The following is a 15,457-nucleotide window of genomic DNA, read 5'->3' as shown; positions in this document are numbered from 1 at the left end:
CAAGAGTGATCAGGTAAAGTGAGCTATTACCAGCAGGAGAGCGGGGTGGGGGCAGACTTTGTAGTGGTAATCAAAGTGGGCCATTTCCAGCATTTGACAAGAACGTGTGAGGAACAGTATGGGGGGAAATAAACATGGGGAAATAGTTTTACTTTGTGTAATGACACATCCACTCCGAGTCTATTCAAGCCTAAGTTAATTGTATTCAGTTTGCAAATTAATTCCAATTCAGCAGTCTCTCATTGGACTGTTTTTGAAGTTTTTCTGTTGAAGAATTGCCACTTTTAGGTCTGTAATCGAGTGACCAAAGAGATTAAAGTGTTCTCCGACTGGTTTATGAATATTATAATTCTTGACATGTGATTTGTGTCCATTTATTCTTTTACGTAGAGACTGTCCAATTTGGCCAATGTACATGGCAGAGGGGCATTGCTAGCACATAATGGCATAAATCACATTGGTAGATGTGCAGGTGAACAAGCCTCTGATCGTGTGGCTGATGTGATTAGGCCCTATGATGGTGTCCCCTGAATAGATATGTGGACACGGTTGGCAACGGGCTTTGTTGCAAGCATAGGTTCCTGGGTTAGTGTTTTTGTTGTGTGGTGTCTGGTTGCTGGTGAGTATTTGCTTGAGGTTGGAGGGCTGTCTGTAAGCAAGGACTGCCCTGTTTTCCAAGATCTGTGAGAGTGATGGGTCGCCCTTCAGAATAGATTGTAGATCCTTGATGATGCGTTGGAGAGGTTTTAGTTGGGGGCTGAAGGTGATGGCTAGTGGTGTTCTGTCATTTTCTTTGTTGGGCCTGTCCTGTCCTGTCCTGTAGTAGGTAACTTCTGGGTACTCTTCTGGCTCTGTCAATCTGTTTCTTCACTTCAGCAGGTGGGTATTGTAGTTGTAAGAACGCTTGATAGATATCTTGTAGGTGTTTGTCTCTGTCTGAGGGGTTGGAGCAAATGTGGTTGTATTGTAGAGCTTGGCTGTAGACAATGGATTGTGTGGTGTGGTCTGGATGAAGGCTGGAGACATGTAGGTAAGCATAACAGTGAGTAGGTTTCTGGTATAGGGTGGTGTTTATGTGACCATCGCTTATTAGCACCGTAGTGTCCAGGAAGTGGATCTCTTGTGTGGACTGGTCCAGGCTGAGGTTGATGGTGGGATGGAAATTGTTGAAATCATGGTGGAATTCCTCAAGGGCTTCTTTTTCATGGGTCCAGATGATGAAGATGTCATCAATATAGTGCAAGTAGAGTAGGGGCATTAGGGGACGAGAGCTGAGGAAGCATTGTTCTAAGTCAGCCATAAAAATGTTGGCATACTGTGGGTCGAATCCGGAGTAGAGGGCGGGCCCAGGTTCCCCCCAAATCCTCCCAACTCCTGGCCAGACACAGGAGGAGTCTATCTGAACTGTGGGTTCAGAAAAATGGCCAAGCTGAGGGCTGCCGTGAAGCTCCAAGGCGAGCAAATCCGCTAATAAGCACAAGACCCACCAAGGTAGAGCAGGAACTTTGTCACAACTGGTGTCAGAAGTGGGATCTGGTGTCCACAGCGTAGCGGAAGAAGGAGGGTGTTTGGAAGGAAGAAAAAAAAAAGGAAGAGGGTCTATTTTTATTTTTTTCACCACAATGGAGGAGGTAAGTGCAGGCACTGATACAAGCCGTGGCTGCCCAGCAGGAGGCTACTCGTGTCCAGGCAGCCACCCAACAGGAGGCAGTGTGGCTGCAGCAAGAGACTAATCGCCTGCTGATGGACCAGGCTGCTTAAGACGGGGCTATGTTGCGGGAACTGGTAAACCAGGTAAAGGCCCTTACAGAGGTGAACCGCGGCCATGATGGGATGCAGATCATGCGGGCCAGCAATTGGCTGCAGAAAATGATGCGGGAGGATGAGGTAGAGGCAAACCTCCTGGCCTTTGAGAGGACAGCCCTGCGGGAGGCTTGGCCCCGAGAACAGTGGTCTGGCATCCTCACTCCATTCCTGTGTGGGGAGGCCCAGAAGGCCTACTATGATTTGCTTTAAGAGGCTGCGGCAGAGTACCCCCAGCTGAAAGCAGAGATCCTGGCCAGATCTGGGGTAACGACTGCAGTGTGGGCCCAGCGATATCATGAGTGGAGGTACCAGGAAAACAAAATCCCGCGGTCCCAATTATATGACCTCATCCATCTCGCACGAAAGTGGTTACAAACTGAGTCCCGGAGTCCAGCAGTGATACTAAAGGTTCTGGTCATCGACTGGTACATGAGAGGACTACCTCCAGACCTTCGCGCCTGAGTAAGCCAGAACGAACCCTCCACCTATGACGAGGTTGTCGCGCTGGTAGAAAGGCGAAGGACGGTGAGGGAGCTGATCCGACCAGTTAAGGAAGAAGCACCCCAGGTTAAACTAGCAGCACCAAGCCCTAGAGCTCAGTTGACTGGGCCACCAGGAGAACCCAGGTGGAAAAAGAGAAGGGCTGAAGGCCCACCAGAAGCCACAAAGAGTCGGAGCACTGAGGGGGAAGAGGATCGTGATGTTAAACTACCCAAACCAAGAGACCGGGGAATGCCTAGGGCTCCATACAGATGTTATGCCTGCGGGGAGTGGGGACACATAGCTGCACAGTGTCCCAAGCTGAGGAGCCTTGCAGTGTAACCTGGGGAACTGGGCAGACCCATGCTCCCTAATCCACCTTGTGGGGGTCTCACTAACCCCACATGTGTACACTAGATCAGTGAAGCTAAATGGGGTAGAGACCACAGCACTGGTTGATTCGGGGAGTGCTATCACGCTTGTCTCGAGGAAGCTCGTGAAGCATAGTCAGCTGTTGTGGGCTAAGCATACAGGGATAACATGCGTCCATGGGACAGTTGGTTATTACCCCACCATCCCAGTAAAAATTGAGATTCAGAGGAACACTACTGAGTTAGCAGCAGGTGTAGTCCCTAAACTCCCATACCCAGTGCTCATAGGGAGGGACTTCCCAGGGTTTGGAGACTTACTTCCGGTAGGGGAATTGGAGAAAGGGGGAAGCCCTGAAAGTAGTGAGGCATCCACAGTAGACTGTCAACCCCCAACCTTCTCTGAAATATCCCCAGATTTGTTCTCCACTCCCAGACAGCGTAGAAAGACGAAAAGGGAAAGAAGGGCAGCTAAGGCCTTGGGAACCCGAATACTGGCCCAAAGCCAGAGGGTCGCTCTCGTAGGTAGGCAGACCTGAGCAGCTGAAAAGGAGGCCACCCAGGAGGGAGAAGCACCCGAGTCTGACCCACACTCTAATGCCTCTGAACCAGTAGAGGCAACAGAGACTGACCCCCTAGATCTCGGGCAGATTATCCCCGGGATAGGAAATTTTGGAAGGGACCAGGCTGAAGATTCAAGGTACGACAACATTAGGAAGGAGGTGACCGAAATAGATGGGGTCCCCATGGAAGGGAAAACCCAGGGACCAGGGCCTTACATCATAATGAAGAAGAATCTCTTATACCGAGTTGCACCAGTACAGGGGCAGAAGGTACAGCAGATCTCAGTACCTAAAAACACCAGAATGCTGTATTAAGTCTGGCCCATAATCATCTTTTTGGGGGGCATTTGGGGGTAGAGAAGACCCTGGCATGGGTCCTGCGACGATTCTTCTGGCCCGGAGTACATGAAGAAGTGGGAGGTACTGTGCGTCCTGCCCAGAGCGTCAGCTGCACAGTCTCCGTCCCCACTTGAGGGCACCTTTAGTACCCCTTCCCATCAGAGAGGTCCCCTTTGAGCGAATAGCCATGGATCTAGTGGACCCCTGAAGAAGACAGCCTGGGGCAACCAATATATACTTGTCATTCTGGACTATGCTACTCGGTACCCAGAAGCCGTCCCCCTGTGGAACACGGCCTCTAAAATGATAGCGAAAGAGTTGGTGGGGATCTTTGCCCGAGTGGGGCTATCAAAGGAGATATTAACAGACCAAGGTACCGCATTTATGTCGAAGCTAATGAAGGACTTCTGTACACTTCTCCATATACATAAACTGAAGTTCGCAGGGTATCATCTGCAGACCGATGGACTGGTGGAAAGTTTTAACCAAACCCTCAAGGCAATGATAAGGAAAGTGGTAAGTCGAGACGGGAAGGATTGGGACACCCTACTACCGTACCTTATGTTTGCAATCCGGGAGGTACCTCAGGCCTCAACTGAGTTTTCCCTCTTTGAATTATAATATGGACGCCACCCCCATGGCATACTAGATATTGCAAAAGAAATCTGGGAAGAGGAACCCAATAAGGGGAGAAATATAATTGATCACATGTTCCAGTTGTGAGAACGTATAGGCCGGGTCACCCCTATTGTATGGGAACATTTGGAAAAGGTGCAGGAGGCCCAGCAAACCCATTACAATCGCCAGGCAAAAGTCCGACATTTCTAACCAGGGGATCGGGTGATGGTGTTGGTACCCACGGCAGAAAGCAAGCTTTTGGCCCAATGGCAGGGGCCCTATGAGGTGCTTGAACTCGTGGGGGAAGTAACCTACAAGGTGCAGCAACCAGGACGCCAGAAACAAGAACAAAGTTATCACATTAACCTCTTAAAGCCTTGGCACCAACGAGAGGCGTGTGCAGTGGCCCAAGAGACCCCGATCCAGGGAAATAACATGCAGGAGCAGATCAGGATATCCACTGATCTGACACCAAACCAGAAGAAGGAGGTAACTGAGATGATCAACCGATACCAAGATGTGTTTTCAACCAAACCAGGCCGGACCACCAAAGAATATCACCACATTATCACAGACCCTGGGGCAAAGGTAACTTTAAGGCCTTATTGGGTCCCAGCAGCAAAAAGGGAGGAGATCAAGGCAGAGGTAAAAAGGATGTTGGAGCTGGGAGTCATCGAAGAGTCCCACAGTCAGTGGTCAAGCCCGATTTTGTTGGTGCCCAAACCCAGTGGCACCACTAGGTTTTGTATTGACTTTCGCCGGCTGAATGAGATATCCAAATTCGATGCATACCCCATACCTAGTATCGATGAGTTAGTTGACCGCCTGGGCAATGCCCGATATTTGACCACCCTTGATTTAACAAAGGGATACTGGTAGATTCCCCTTGCCAAAGATGCGAAAGAAAAGACAACATTCTCTACACCAGAGGGTCTGTTTCAATATACTGTTCTTCCTTTTGGACTGCTTGGGGCACCTGCCATCTTCCAGCATCTTATGGACAAGCTCCTACGGCCCCATACCAGTTATGCAGCGGCATACCTGGATGATGTGGTTATTCACACCCCCGACTGGGAAACCCACTTAGGAAAGGTGGAAGCGGTTCTGGACACGCTAAGACGGGCTGGCCTCACAGCCAACCCAGCCAACTGTGCTATACGGCTAGCCGAGGCTAAATACCTTGGCTACATTGTAGGAAGGGGCACGGTCAAGCCCCAACTAAACAAACTAGAGGCTATCCAAAATTGGCCCTGGCCGAATCGGAAAAAGCAAGTCTGGGCATTCCTGGGTGTGGTGGGGTACTACCGAAAGTTTATTCCCCATTTTGCTACCAGAGCGAGTCCCCTGACAGACCTGATAAAAGCCCAGGGTCCAGACATGGTGAAGTGGACAGATGCCGCAGAGAAAGCCTTCATGGATCTACAGCGAGCCCTCTGGTGCTTATAGCCCCAGACTTCAACAAAGAATTGATTTTACAAACAGATGCATCTGAAGTAGGATTGGGAGCTGTCCTATCGCAGATGGTTGGAGATGAAGAACACCCAATCCTCTACTTCAGCAGGAAACTCCTCCTGAGAGAGCAGAAGTATGCCGTGGTTGAAAGAGAGTGCCTAGCTGTGAAATGGGCCATGGAAACATTACATTATTACCTTCTGGGATGACGGTTTACCCTTGTGACCAACCATGCACCCCTCCAGTGGATGCAGCAAAATAAAGAGAAGAACACAAGGGTGACCAGATGGTTCCTGTCCCTACAACCTTTCCAATTCACCATACAACACCGGGGAGAAAGCCACTATGACAATGCAGATGGCTTGTCACGAGTACACTGCCTGATGTCCCAAGTTTCCCAACCCCATAGTGTTGAGCAGAGGGGGGGGATATGTGACAGGTTCGGGCCAGATGGCTATAGGAGAGTAATTTTTTTTTTTTGAAGCAGAAAAGAATTTTATTTGTGTAACACTTACAAAAAATCACCAAAGAGAATAAAGCAAAACTATGCAACAAAACAAAGCAAACAGAAGGTATAACACAGCAGCCTTCAGGAGGGAGAAGTGTTCAGGCTAGCCTGGGCCCAGAGCGGGGGGGCTTCCTCGACACTCATGGTCTTCCACCCCCTCGAGTTACCTAGTGCCACGCCCAGTGTCACCGATTATTCCTCTCCTGAGAGTGCCCGACAAGATGGGCACGGCTGCGGGGTGGGCGGTTTGGGGGTGGGGGGGTGTACACCCACGTGTTATAGGACCCCTCCTAGGTGACAGTGATGATGGTATCCACAGCGGCAACGGCTGGGGCTGGGGTCTCTCACTCTTCCTCTCAATCAAAGGGTCAGGCAGAGGGAACCAGACGGGGTCACCGAGCAGAGAACCTCAGACAGCGCCCACCGCTCCTCAAAGGCGTCAAGGGAGTCGGTGGACGCCGCCCAGAGGAACTCTGCCCGGATATGTGAATGTACTGAGGATTGGAAAACGGCCCTACAATCGCAGGACACTTCATTAGCCAACCTCCCCTCTCTGGTTTTATAAATGGCTGTTTTAGCTAGAGCCAGGAGGAGGTTAACCAGGAGATCTCGCGATTTTGTGGGGCCATGAATGGGGAGTGTGTAGATAAAAAGGTGAGGGGAGAAGTGTAGCCAAAAGCGTAATAAAATATTCGTGAGGAGCCGGAAAAGGGGCTGCAATCTGGTACACTCTAAATATACGTGTGGCAGGGTTTCCCTCACATTGTAAAAAGGGCAAGTATCAGGGATGGGGGTGAACTGTGTCAAAAACACGCCCGTGCTCATTGCTCCATGAAGAAGCCGTCAACTAATATCCCCGACGGGCCTCGGGACCAAGGTGGAATACAGGCTGGCCCACTGAGGTTGCTCACCCTCCAAAGGTGGCAGGAGGTCCCGCCACTTTGTATCGGGGTGGGACACCAGGGTGTGGGCGTGAAGGGCGTGAAGCATGAGTGTGTATAAATATTTCCGTGGTGCAATTTGGAAGCTGACCGGCTGCATTTCATGCAGCCGGCTTGCAGTGAAAGGGTGAGGGGTTTGTTGCGATCTACAGGGTAGGGGCGCAATTGAAAGGTCTGGCAGGCCTGGGGTAGAGGGTGGGCGGGGTGCGCCCTCGTGCAGGGCTCGATTAAGATAAGCCCGAGCAGCGGGCATCAAGGCAGCCTTCACCTCCTGAAGTACGCGCCGGGGGGTACGAAGTCTGGAGAGCCCCATGCGCCGGGCGAGCGTCAGGGGATCCAGCCAGTCTCCCTGGTCGTAGTCCAGGAGGTCTCCGAGTCTCGTGACTTCCGCCAGGACCAAACTCTGGCGCAACGAGCGGGACTCTGCCACCTGCACACGGAGCTGGGGGTTGTGTAGCAGGGGCTCCGTGAGAAGATCTGCTCCCATGGTGGCTGCCAAGGACCTGGTCATTGAGAACAGTTTCCAGGTCCGGAGGAGGTCCTGGTAGAAGACCGGCAGCCTGGAGAGGTCTCGCAGAAAACCTCTCGGACAAAGATAAAAGAGCTGCCGGTCGTATTGGAGCCCTTGGAAGCGGCGCAGGAAGGCGTGTGCCAATATGCTCCACGTCAAACTACCTGCACTCTAAAGGAGCCTCTGCAGGGCCTGGAGGCGGAAGACACGGACCTGACTGTGCAGACACTTCAGGCCCTGCCCTCCTTCCTTCAGGGGTAGATGAAGAACCCCAACAGGGGCCCAGTGCATTCCTGATCAAAAGAACTCTAGAATCGTTGTGCGGAGGTTGGTCAGGAAACCCGGGGCCGGAACCAGGGTGTTGAGCCGGTACCAGAGCGTGGACAGGACTAGTTGGTTAAGCACCAGTGCTCTCCCTCGGAGGGAGAGACATCGGAGGAGCCACGTCCATTTCCGGATCCGCTCTATCACCCCGCCCTCTAAATTTTGCCAGTTCTCCGGCGGGGAAGGGTGCGTGGCAGAAAGATAAACGCATAGGTAGAGCAGTGGACCCGCACTCCACCGGATGGTCTGAAGTGCGGGTGGGAGGGAGCTCACCTGCTGCCAGTCCCCCACCGCCAAGCCAGAGCTCTTGACCCAGTTGACTCAGGCGGAGGAGGCTCCCGAGTAGATGGCCTGGCAAGCCTCCACCCGCGCCAAGTCGCCTGGGTCCTGGACCATGAGGAGCACGTCATCGGCGTACGCTGACAGGACCAGCCGCAGCTCCGGCTCCCGTAGCACCAACCCTGTCAACCTCCTGCGGAGGAGACAGAGGAAGGGCTCGATCACCAGAGTGTACAGCTGGCCCGAGAGGGGGCACCCCTGCCGCACTCCTTGCCCGAAGCTGACCGGCTCGGTCAGGGTCCAGTTGAGCCTAACCAAACACTCCGCGGAGGTGTACAGCACCCGGAGAAAGCTCACAAACTGAGGTCCGATTCCAAACGCCTGCAGAGTGCTCAGGAGGTACTCATGGTCTACTCTATCGAACACCTTCTCCTGATCGAGAGACAGGAGGGCGAACGACAGACCGTCTCTACGCCCGAGTTCCAAAAGGTCTCGGACTAGAAATAAGTTGTCAAAAATGCTGTGACCCGGGACAGTATAGGTCTGGTCTGGGTGGATCACGTCCGCCATCATGGACCGTAGCCGCAGCGAGATTGCTTTTGCTACAATTTTGTAGTCTGTGCTAAGGAGTGAGACGGGACGCCAGTTTCGTAAATCGCGGAGGTCCCCCTTCTTCGGCAACAAGGCGAGCACTGCTCGCCTGCACGAAAGAGGGAGGACCCCGCCCTGCAAAGACTCAGCCCAGACAGTGGCTAGGTCTGGGCCAAGGAAGTCCCAGAATGCGCGGTAGAACTCCACGGTCAGCCCGTCCATGCCCGGAGATTTATTGGTGGGCATGCGACGGAGGGCTTCCGAGACCTCGGCCAGGGTGAGAGGCAGCTCCTTTTTTGAGGAGATACATTATGTAGGTGAATTTGCCTGGTCCCTTCTTAACTGGCATGCACCAAAATGTAAGCATGGGCTGATGTGGGCAATGGAGTGGTTTTCATTTGTCCTTGTAAAGGCTGAATGATGGGGTCAAACAGCTGCAGTTTCATGGAGCCCTCTCTCTCTGTAGCCAAACGGAATCTAGCCACCATTGTATTTCTCTCCCACCCAGATGTCAGGAGAGAGGAGATTTGCCAAGTGAATCTTTCTCTTTACATTTTCTCCTCTGAACCATTTTATGCAGAAGGCCATACATTTCAACACAGCTAAATTTTTAATCTGGGCATCTGCATTCCGCAAAACACGCTGAGCCAGATCTTCAGCTGGTATAAACCAATGAAGCTCCACTGACCTCAGTGCATCTATGCCAATGTACAACATCTAAGGATCTGGCCTTGTACATCTATTTCACAAATGCTTAGCAGTTCTGTGGATGCTATTGGGGCAGAGCTGGCCCAGGTTTGGCTTTAGATCCTGAAATCAATTAGGCCTGTGATGAACCAGTGTACACAGTAGTAGTGTTGTCTAGGCATCTTGCTTTTCAAGAAGTATGAATCAACTCCCTCGGGACACCAGCATTTCTCTTGCTACACTGTTGGATTTTAATAGTCACAGTGAGTTAGGATCTTGGTTTAGCTTCTCCTTTGAAAGCCAGCTGCACAACACTATAGCTGGTTGGAAAAAGCAATTTCTGCCCTATGGGAAAAGCTGAGATTTCAAAATTCGGTTTCATCCCAAAGCAGAATGAAAAGTTGAAATCTCTGAATTTCATGTCACCCTTGTATAGTATAGTTGAAACAATCACTTTGAAATGAAACGTTTTGGAAATTTTTCGTTGAAATTTTTGAAGAAATCGATATGATCCTGTGAAACCTTTTGATTTTGTTAAATCAGCATTTTCTGAGGGGACAGTTCTGTCAGGAAATTTTGGCCTAACTCTACACAACCCCATGCTGGGGCTTTGGTTGAGTATTAACTCCCAGGTAGGAGCCCCTCTTACTGAATTACTAACCCTACTGCCAGGTTTCAGAGTAGCAGCCATGTTAGTCTGTATCCGCAAAAAGAAAAGGAGGACTTGTGGCACCTTAGAGACTAACAAATTTATTTGAGCGTAAGCTTTCGTGAGCTACAGCTTACTTCATCGGATGCATTCAGTGGAAAATACAGTGGGGAGATTTATATACACAGAGAACATGAAACAATGGGTGTTACCATACACACTATAACAAGAGTGATCAGGTAAGGTGAGCTATTACCAGCAGGAGAGCAGGGCTCCTGGGGAAGAGCTGAGAAGAAAACAAGGGAAATCAGCTGTTGCCATCAGCTAATTAAACAACATATGCACAAACCTCTTTGGACACAAAAATCCAATTCTGTTCTAAAAAAAAGTAAATTTTATTAATTCAAAAAAAAGAAGAAAATACATCTGGGACTTAGGCTTTTGCTAGATTTAAAAAAAGTTACAAGGATTAAGCATCAAGAATAGCTCTCTTGAGGTCCAGTTTAAAGGTTACAAACAAAACAAAAGCACCTGGGGTTAGCACAGAGGAATCCACAAGCCATAAAGAAATAAAAGGGATAAACCTAAACCTAAAAAGCGGTAAACCTGTCTTGCTAGACATTTCCTGATCTACTTACATATCTGGAGTTTTAGGTGAATAATTTCTAGGTATGATACTGATAATTTTTCATACCTGGCCCAAGTTTCTCACAGCATAACTGCTTCCTGTCTGCCTCTCCCCGAGAATGACAACCGACCAACAAAAAGGGAGTCTTGTGTCAATTTTTAAAAGTTCTAGCCTTCCCATTGCCTCTTTTGGCCAGGTTGCCCACTCACTTCCTTTTGCCTATGCATAGCAGTGAGACTTTTTAACCCTTTACAGGTAGAGCAATTAGAGGACAGCTACTGAGAGGGATTTTATAGCTACTGGTTGGCTGGGTGTCCATAAAAGGGAGCAACCTCCCCCCTCTTTCATTTATCACAATGATACTGCCCTCCTTTGTAAAGTGCTGTGAGATCTACAGAGGTAAAGCACCACATAAGAGCTAGGTATTCTCATAATCTCAACTGAGGGCTTTAGGGTCATATATTTAAATATGTAATATATTTAAATAAGGTAAAGAGGATGACTTGGGTAAATATAGGCCTTTCAGTCTGATATCAATCCTGGGCAAGATAATGGAGCGGCTGATATGGGACATGATCAATAAAGAATTAAAAAAGGGTAATGTAATTAATTCTAATCAACATGGTCTTATGGAAAATAGATACCATCAAACTAACTTGATATCTTCTTCTGATGAGCTCACAAGTTTGGTTGATCAAACTAATAGTGTTAATACAGGATCCCTGGATTTCTGTAAGGTGTTTGACTTGGTACCACATGACATTTTGATGAAAAAACTAAAATGATACAAAATTAACATGGCATAGATTAATTGGATTAAAAGCTGACTAACTCTCAAAATGTAATTGTAAACAGGGAATCATCATTGAATAGGTGCATTTCTAGTGGGATCCTGCAGAGATCTGTTCTTGGCCCTACACTATTTAATATTTTTATCGATGACCTAGAAGAAAACATAAAATCATTACTGATAAAGTTTGCAGATGACATGATAACTGGGGGAGTGGTAAATAATGAAGAGGACTGATACAGAGCAATCTGGATCACTTGGTATACTGGGTGCAAGCAAACTATATGTGTTTTAATACTGCTAAATGTAAATGTATACATCTAGGAATGCAGGTCATACTTACAGGATGGGGATTCTATCCTGGGACGCAGTGATTCTGAGAAAGATTTGGGGTCATGGTGGATAAGCTGAATGTGAACTCAGTGTGATGCTGTGGCCAAAGGGCTAATGCAATCCGGGATGCATAAACAGGGGAATCTTGAGTTGGAGTAGAGAGATTATTTTACCTCTGTACTTGGCACTGGGGTGCGACTGCAGCTGTAATACTGTGTCCAGTTCTGGTGTCCACAATTCAAGAAGGATGTTGATAACTTGGAGAGGGTTCATGTAAGAGCCACAAGAATGACTAAAGGATTAGAAAACATGATGTACAGTGATAGACTGAAGGAGTTCAATGTATTTAGCTTAACAAACAGGAGGTTAAGGGATAACTTGATCACAGTTTATATGTGCCTACATGGGGAAAGGTAGAACGTGATCCAATGTCTTGAAGTTGAAGCTGAACAAATTGAGACTGGAAATGAGGTGTATATTTTTAACTGTAAGGGTAATTAACAACTGGAACCATTTACCATGGATCAAGATTGGATGTTGTTCTAAAATGTATGGTCTAGGAATTATTTTGGGGCAGTTCTCTAGCCTGTGTTATGGAGGAGACCAGACTAGATGATCACAGTGGTCCCTTCTGACCTTGCAATTTATGAAATAATAAAGATTAATGAATCTGTACATTGTTCCATTCAACAGTGATACAAAGGACAGAAGAGAAAAACATACTTTTTCTCAGGCTAACCAAACTCAACCTAGATCCGTCATTGCCTAGGTAACTTTAATTTATTACACTGATGCCATTTAAAAATGAAGGGACAGATCCTCAGTTGGTATAAATTGTCATAGCTCCGTTCAGCTGCCATAGCTCTGTGGAGCTATGACAATTAACACCAGCTGACGATCTGCCCCCAAAACAACCTGTTAGGCAAACCTTTCTCTACCTGGAAACATGAGCTTGACATTGACAGGGGAAACATCTCTTATTTTTCTCACATTCTGTCACTTAAACATTGTAACCAAGTAACATGTTTTTTCTTTAATAAATAAGGGTTCTGGGCTGATCACATGTGTGTATCTTCATCTTACAGTCAAACTAAACAGCCACCATATGTAGCTCCTTTAAAGTGACAAATGGTGACAGACTGCTAAGTACAATGCAGGAAGGGCTGTAAGGAGACAGGATCAATTAGCCAGATGATAAAAGATCTGGGATAGAAAGGCCTCTTTGAAACAGTAGCATTTTTTTCAGTGTGTATGTGTATTTGCCTGTACAGGTAACTATGCATAATATTGTCAAACTTGTCTAGAGGATTTAGAAACAGAGTGAAATCCTGGCCTGAATGAAGTCGATGGCAAAACTCCCATTGACTTAAACAAGGCTTGGGATTTTCTCTGATTTTAATGGAAAAGACCTTTCTAAATCTCCTGTACTGCTTTGAAAGTCTCAACCTATATCCGCCTGTCTGTAGTGTTGGTGTCTATATTTATCCATCGGGGGGGGGGGGGGGGGGAGAGAAAATAAATATTGCCAAAAGAAATGAAATGCCATTGAATGAATGGGCAGACTCCCAGGCTCTCTCATTATTCTCTGCCAGCTTCCTCCCTGCAATAATCCCAGCGTTGCCTGACTAGACAGATCCCCTTATCGCAGTAGAAATTACATAAGAGTTATAGAATTGCTGCTGAAGGGAAACAGATTGGGCTGGGCTTGCTTTGTTAGATAACTAATGAGTGGGATACAGCAGGGCAAAGCCAAAAGGGGGAGGAGGGAAAAGAATATCTTTGTTAAAGAGAATTTGTCAGTTTCTGCCTGCTACTCCCAGAGGAGTGTTCTGGGGAGAGCTAATTGAATTAAGAACATGTGCACTTCTGCTAGCAAACACTCTTTATCTCTGTCAAGTGAAGATGGCAGGCAAAGAGATGGGATTCATGGTAATTTCGGCTCGGCCAACAGCAGCTGTATGCTGCACACTTGTAATTGCAGAGAACATGATAAACTGTTGCATTTTGCATGATCCTGTCCCCTGGGGAGGGCAGGTTCAGGGAAGGGCAGGGGGGATTTCCACTTGGCAGTATGGTGCCTTGCTTTCTTTGATGCCAGAGGAGACTTTCTGAGGTCAAGGCCCCCAGCTTAATGAAATGCATCAGCACAGAAGACAGCATCTGATGGCGTTAATGAGGCAGCAATTGGGAAGGTTATGAAGGCATCTTCAGAGCACTTGGAAACTTCCTTGTTCTGTACATAGTCTCCCCCAGTGGCAGCGGCTTTGGGGAATCAAGGAAGGAAAGGCACTCGGGCCAAAGGCTGCGGATGTGCATTGTTTTGTGTCTTCAAAGACGGCTCCTCATTACTGCACTAACAAGACAGTGTCATCCACAGTCACGGAGCAAGACATAGAAAGGGCCATTTTGCCGCTTCCCATCACAGACACCAATTTGGCAAGTTTGAGGTGCATGATTACTTGGGCAGTGCTAAATGAAGAGACCGTCTGCAAGGCACACACCAATCCTGGGAGAGGGAGACTTGAGATTATTGCAATGAAAAATCCTCTGGCTCCATGGAGTTTGCACGGGCCCAGCTGAATCTTCTCCAATGAATGATCATTTCCCCTCTAGTTAAGGGCCTTTTGCCTTTCCCAGTTGTTTGGGCTGCTGGTGAATTTCCCTAATATTAGCTGTGTAATTGAGCCCTAAATCCATGCCTGTATCAGCACAGGAACAACTCCAAGGGTAATGGAATTATGTCTGTGCATCTCACCCTCCTGAGCACAGGCCACTTCAAATGCAGACAGGGATTTGAGCTGATGATAACACGTTAGTCAAAAGTCAGGCCTACAGATTACTGCAGAGGGGGGAGCTGCCACAGTATCAGAGAAACAGGGTTACTCCTTTGGGAACCAGGTTACTGATTATTATGGGGGTGCCATGGACTTTGCTGATTATTCCAGTACAGAAGTGATGGCCCTCAGGGACTAGTGTTAATATAGCCATTGGCATTCAGCAGCTTAGTAATCAGACACCTTAGAGAGCCATGGGACAAACTGTTGTCTGCCAAGAATGGGGTCACTAGATAAGATACAGGATCTGGGGAGTGGAGTCTTTGGCAACTAGTGTCACTGGGTAAGCTAGACTCGGAGACACCTGGCCCAGATCCACAAAAGTATTTAGGCTCCTAACTCCCAGTGTCTGGCTAAGAACCCAGAGCCTGTCCCTTCCCCAGTGAACCTAGTTACTGTCATGGGGAACAGTGGCACCTAGATTTGTTTTGTCAAAGAAATCACAAGCAGAGAAATGCAGAATAGCAGAATCAGATTGTGGAGGGAGTTGGCAGAGACATGGGGTCCAGGCCAGGGAGAGCAGAGATTGCTACAGCTCAGAAACCAGGGTGCGTGGCAATGTTTGGCAGAGGCCCTACACCAAAATACCAGGTCACGAATGAGGAGCATTGGCAGACCGGGGTACAAGCCCAACATTGCCACAGCATAGCTCAGCAGTGACATGTTGTCAGAGGGGTGTGCCTGTTCATGGTATCCCAGCAACTAGCCTCTGCCATGGGCCCAGTACTTACAGAAACCAAAACCTTCAAGTGATGG

The sequence above is a fragment of the Eretmochelys imbricata genome, chromosome 10, assembly GCF_965152235.1.
Source record: "Eretmochelys imbricata isolate rEreImb1 chromosome 10, rEreImb1.hap1, whole genome shotgun sequence".
Classification (NCBI taxonomy): Eukaryota; Metazoa; Chordata; order Testudines; family Cheloniidae; genus Eretmochelys; species Eretmochelys imbricata.
The sequence above is the reverse complement of the archived record's forward strand: the minus strand, read 5'-3'. Positions refer to the sequence as shown.